Below are 5615 nucleotides of genomic sequence, written 5' to 3'. Positions count from 1 at the left end.
TCCAGTTTCTGCTTTCTGTACATGGCTAGCCAGTTTTCCCAACACCATTTATTAAACAGGGACTCATTTCCCCATTGCTTGTTCTGTCAGGGTTGTCAAAGATCGGATGGTTGTAGATGTGTGGTGTTGCCTTCGAGGCCTCTGTTCTGTTCTTTCGGTCTATATCTCTGTTTTGGTATCAGTACCATGCTGTTTTGATTACTGTAACCTTGTAGTATATCTTGAAGTCTGGTAGTGTGATGCCTCCTGCTTTGTTTTTTTTTTACTTAGAATTGACTTGGCTATGCGGAGTCTCTTTTGGTTCCATATGAGGTTTAAGGTGGTTTTCTCCAGTTTTGTGCAGAAGGTCATTGGTAGCTTGATGGGGATAGCATTGAATCTGTAAATTACTTTGGGTAGTTTGGCCACTTTCACAATATTGATTCTTTCTAACCATGAGCATGGAATGTTTCTCCATCTGTTTGTGTCCTCTCTTATTTCCTTGAGCAGTGGTTTGTAGTTCTCCTTGAAGAGGTCCTTTACAACCTTTGTTAGTTATATTCCCAGGTATTTTATTCTCTTTGTAGCGATTGTGAATGGCAGTTTGTTCTTGATGTGGTTCTCTTTAAGTCTGTTATTGATGTACAGGAATGCTTGAGATTTTTGCACATTGATTTTGTATCCTGAGACTTTGCTGAAGTTGCTTATCAGTTTCAGGAGATTTTGGGCTGAGATGATGGGGTCTTCTAGATATACAATCATGTCGTCTGCAAGTAGAGACAATTTGACTTCCTCCTTTCCTAATTCTCTTTCTTGCCTGATTGCTCTGGCTAGAACTTCCAATACTATATTGAATAGGAGTGGTGAGAGAGGGCATCCTTGTCTAGTGCCAGATTTCAAAGGGAATGCTTCCGGTTTTTGCTCATTCAGTATGATATTGGCTGTTGGTTTGTCGTAAATAGCTTTTATTATTTTGAGATACTTTCCATCAATACCTAGTTTATTGAGGGTTTTTAGCATAAAGGGCTGTTGAATTATCTCTGAATCTATTGAGATAATCATGTGATTTTTGTCTTTGGTTCTGTTTATGTGGTGAATTATGTTTATAGACTTGTGCAAGTTGAACCAGCCTTGCATCCCCGGGATGAAGCCTAGTTGATCATGGTGGATAAGCTGTTTGATATGCTGTTGCAATCAGTTTGCCAGTATTTTATTGAAGATTTTTGCATCTGTGTTCATCATGGATATTGGCCTGAAGTTTTCTTTTCTTGTTGAGTGTCTGCCAGGTTTTGGTATCAGAATGATGTTGTTCTCATAAAACAATTTGGGAAGGATTCCTTCTTTTTTGATTGTTTGAAATAGTTTCAGAAGGAATGGTCCCAGCTCCTTTTTTATGTCTGGTAGAATTCAGCTGTGAATCCATCTGGACCTGGGCTTTTTTTGGGTGGTAGGCCCTTAATTGCTGCCTCAACTTCAGACCTTGTTATTGGTCTCTTCGGGGTTTCAACTTCCTGGTTTTGACTTGGGAGGATGCGAGTGCCCAGGAATTTATCCATTTCTTTCAGGTTTACTAGTTTATGTGCGTGGAAATGTTTGTAATAATCTCTGATGATGCTTTGTATTTCTGTGGAATCTGTGGTGGTATCCCCTTTATCATTTTGTATTGCATCTATTTGATTATTCTTTCTTTTCTTTTTTATTAATCTGGCTAGTGGTCTATTTTGTTGATCTTTTCAAAAAACCAGCTCCTGGATTTATTGATTTTTTGAAGGGGTTTTTTTTTGTGTCTCTATCTCCTTCAGTTCTGCTCTGATCTTAGTTATTTCTTGTCTTCTGCTAGGTTTTGAGTTTTTTTGATCTTGCTCCTCTAGCTCTTTCAATTTTGATGATAGGGTGTTAATTTTAGATCTCTCCTTGCTTCTCATGTGGGCATTTATTGCTATATATTTTCCTCTAGACACTGCTTTAAATGTGCCCCAGAGATTCTGGTATGTTGTGTCTTCGTTCTCGTTGGTTTCGAAGAATAGCTTTATTTCTGCCTTAATTTCATTGTTTATCCAGTCAACATTCAAGAGCCAGTTGTTCAGTTTCCATGAAGCTGTTCAGTTCTGAGTTAGTTTTTGAATTCTGAGTTCTAACTTGATTGTACTGTGGTCTGAGAGACTGTTTGTGATTATTTCTGTTCTTTTGCATTTGTTGAGGAGTGATTTGCTTCCAATTATGTGGTCAATTTTAGAGTAGGTATGATGTGGTGCTGGGAAGAATGTATATTCTGTGGATTTGGGGTGGAGACTTCTGTAAAGGTCTATTAGGTTTGCTTGGTCCACGTCTGACTTCAAGTCCTGGATATCCTTATTAATTTTCTGTCTCACTGATCTGTCTAATATTGACAATGGGGTATTAAAGTCTCCCACTATTATTGTGTGGGAGTCTAAGTCTCTTTTTAAGTCGTTAAGAACTTGCTTCACATATCTGGGTACTCCGGTATTGGGTGTGTATATATTTAGGATCGTTAGCTCTTCTTGTTGCATTGATCTTTTTACCATTATGTAATATCCTTCTTGTCTCTTTTGATCTTTGTTGGTTTAAAGTCTATTTTGTGTGAGATGAGAATTGCAACTCCTGCTTCTTTTGCTCTCCATTTGCTTGGTAAATCTTCCTCCATCCGTTTATTTTGAGCCTTTGTATATCCTTGCATGTGAGATGGGTTTCCTGGATACAGCACACCAATGGGTTTTGGCTTTTTATCCAATTTGACAGTCTGTTTCTTTTGATTGGGGCATTTAGCCCATTTACATTTAGGGTTAATATTGTTATGTGTGAATTTGCTACTGCCATTTTGATGCTAGCTGGCTGTTTTGCTGGTTAGTTGATGCAGATTCTTCATTGTGTTGATGCTCTTTACCATTTGGTTTGTTTTTGGAGTGGTTGGTACTGGTTGTTCCTTTCTATGTGTAGTGCCTCTTTCAGGAGCTCTTGTAAAGCAGGCCTGGTGGTGATGAAATCTCTGAGTACTTGCTAGTTCATAAAGGATTTTATTTTTCCTTCACTTATGAAGCTTAGTTTGGCTGGATGTGAAATTTTGGGTTGAAAGTTCTTTTCTTTAAGGATGTTGAATATTGGCCCCCACTCTCCTCTGGCTTGTAGGGTTTCTGCTAAGAGATCTGCTGTGAGTCTGATGGGCTTCCCTTTGTGGGTAACCCGACCTTTCTCTCTGGCTGCCCTTAGCATTTTCTCCTTCAATTCAACCCTGGTGAATCTGACGATTATGTGCTTTGGGGGTGCTCTTCTTGAGGAATATCTTTGTGGTGGTCTCTGTATTTTCTGGACTTGAATATTGGCCTGCCTTACAAGGTTGGGGAAGTTTTCCTGGATAGTATCCTGAAGAGTGTCTTCCAGCTTGGATTTATTCTCTCTGTCACATTCAGGTACACCTATCAAATGTAGATTAGGTCTTTTCACAGAGTCCAATATTTCTTGGAGACTTTGTTCATCTCTTTTTTTTTTAATCTTGCCTTCTAGTTTTTTTTTGTGTACACATTTAGTTTTATTGTAACAAAGCAACCTGTACACTTTTAACATTTAAAACTTAGCATCATCTTTCCTTTCCAGTGAAACAAAAAGAAAATTTAAAAATAAACAGGAACAAAATTACAATAGAGAATGTCAATTCCAGATAAGATCCTACAGGTTCTGCTGATTCTCCCATTGAGTGGCAGGGCTCAAGTCATCATTAGGAGAGAATTTATTTTAAAAGTGTCATCTTAAACTGCAAGGATGTCTGTCAAATGTCACAATTAAACATGTCGAAGGAGAAGCCATGTTGTCAAAATGCCCACTTACCCCACCCAAACATCTCAAACCCACCCTTTGCTGACCTTCTATAACCCCATTTTTTAGTTTTTTTTTCTTTTTTCTAAACAAGAGAAAGTAGACAGATACATGTTGGTAAATGCTAACTGTCCATATTCACATAGAGACACAGTGTACTCTCTGAGCCCAATATACAGAGAAAGGAGGAAAAAAGCTAGAATTCTATGCACTACTACACAGGGGCCTAGCACCCTCCAGCTTCAAGCAGAGTAAAGGGAGCAGGTTTTTCTTTTTTCCCACAGAGCTCGGTGGTATTGATTCCATACAGTTTTTGTTAAGACAGGAAGGGATAAAAATGAATTTCAAACAGAAAGGGGTAGAGACTCTTTTCCCATTGTATCCTGCTCAAGATATTTTCCCCCAAAATAAGTTGAGAACCATGGTGTAGAGAAAAGAGACCTCAAAAACAGGGTGACTGAGCACAAGAGGGCAGGAAAAAAAAAAGACTGCAACTTGCTCCCAGGGACTGGAGAAAATTTAAAAAAAGGAAGGTTGGAATCCATCAGTGTTCTATTAGTCATCTTCTCCTTCATCCTCCTCTCCTTCCTCCCCTTCATCATCATCTTCATCTTCTTCACCTTCATCCTCATCCCCTTCTTCATCAATATCTTCTAATCCTTCCTCCTCCTCCTCCTCCTCCTCCTCCTCCTCATCTTCTCCTTCTTCATCATCCATATCAGGAACCAAGTAGTATTGTAATGGGTTTGGCCAAATATCATCTTTGATGACCTCTCCTAATTCATCAGCACCTGCATCAGAATGGTCAGTAAACCAGGTAAAGAAGCTCTCTGGTCCTCATGCTGCCTCTGCCTGCTGGCTTTATTCTGCGTTTGACTTGAACATTTCATCAAATCCTTTCCAGATTTTCATTTGATTTCAGTGGACTTTGAAGATGGATCACCACTCTCATTCAGATGAAATTCTTTGGAGAGAACTTTATTTTCAAAGTAAGGATTTTCATCAAAATAAAAATCTATTCTGTAACCTGATTTAATATCTTCAAATTCTGTCACTTCAACTCTGGTCAAATAATGCAGTGCCTCTTCGTCCTCCTCCCCAAGCAGTGCAGACACTTGTGGGTGGTTGACAAATGTTGTTACCCAAAAATTTGGGATTTTGGCGATCAATTCTGACCTCTTCTGAAAAAATGGTTGGCGGAGTTTGTTATATTTCTGTTCTACTTTCAAAATCTCCTCACTGCCTTGTTCATTAAGTCTGTCTATTTCATTTTGTACTTCATCAATGTATTCAATTGCTTCTTGCTGTTCTTTTTCTCCCTTCTTCGGCAAGCCTGCAGAGGCCAATGTCTCATCCAGTCCCTGAGCAGGAGGTGGTCTTGGTTTCTTCTTTTGAGGCGGGAGTGGAGACTGGCGTTTGGGGGCCATGCTGCTGGGGAAGTCCGAGAACCGGAGCACAAGTCTTCTTGCTCATCTGGAAGCAGGCAGAACACTGACACAGCCCTAGGTGCCAGCAGTTTGCCTTCTTGTTTTATTTCATTGAGTTGATCTTCGACCTCTGATATCCTTTCTTCTGCTTGGTCGATTTGGCTGTTGAAACTTGTGTATGCTTCACAGAGTTCTCGTGTTGTGTTTTTCAGCTCCATCAATTCAGTTATATTCCTCTCTAAGTTGTTTATTCTCATTAGCATTTCATCAAATCTTTTTTCAAGGTTCTTAGTTTCTTTGCATTGGGTTAGAACATGTTCTTTTAGCTCATAGAAGTTTCTTATTACCCACCTTCTGAATCCTAATTCTGTCATTTCA

General features: G+C 39.2%; 1 pseudogene; it reads right to left on the bottom strand.

Moving 5' to 3' along the window:
• Positions 1-3878: 3878 nt before the first annotated feature.
• Positions 3879-5253, bottom strand: LOC100895242 (protein SET pseudogene; annotated as a pseudogene).
• Positions 5254-5615: the final 362 nt, after the last annotated feature.

This window comes from Callithrix jacchus, chromosome X, assembly GCF_049354715.1.
Source record: "Callithrix jacchus isolate 240 chromosome X, calJac240_pri, whole genome shotgun sequence".
In the NCBI taxonomy this organism is placed as follows: domain Eukaryota; kingdom Metazoa; phylum Chordata; class Mammalia; order Primates; family Cebidae; genus Callithrix; species Callithrix jacchus.
Note: the sequence above shows the minus strand (reverse complement) of the source record. Positions and strands in the feature narration are given on the sequence as shown.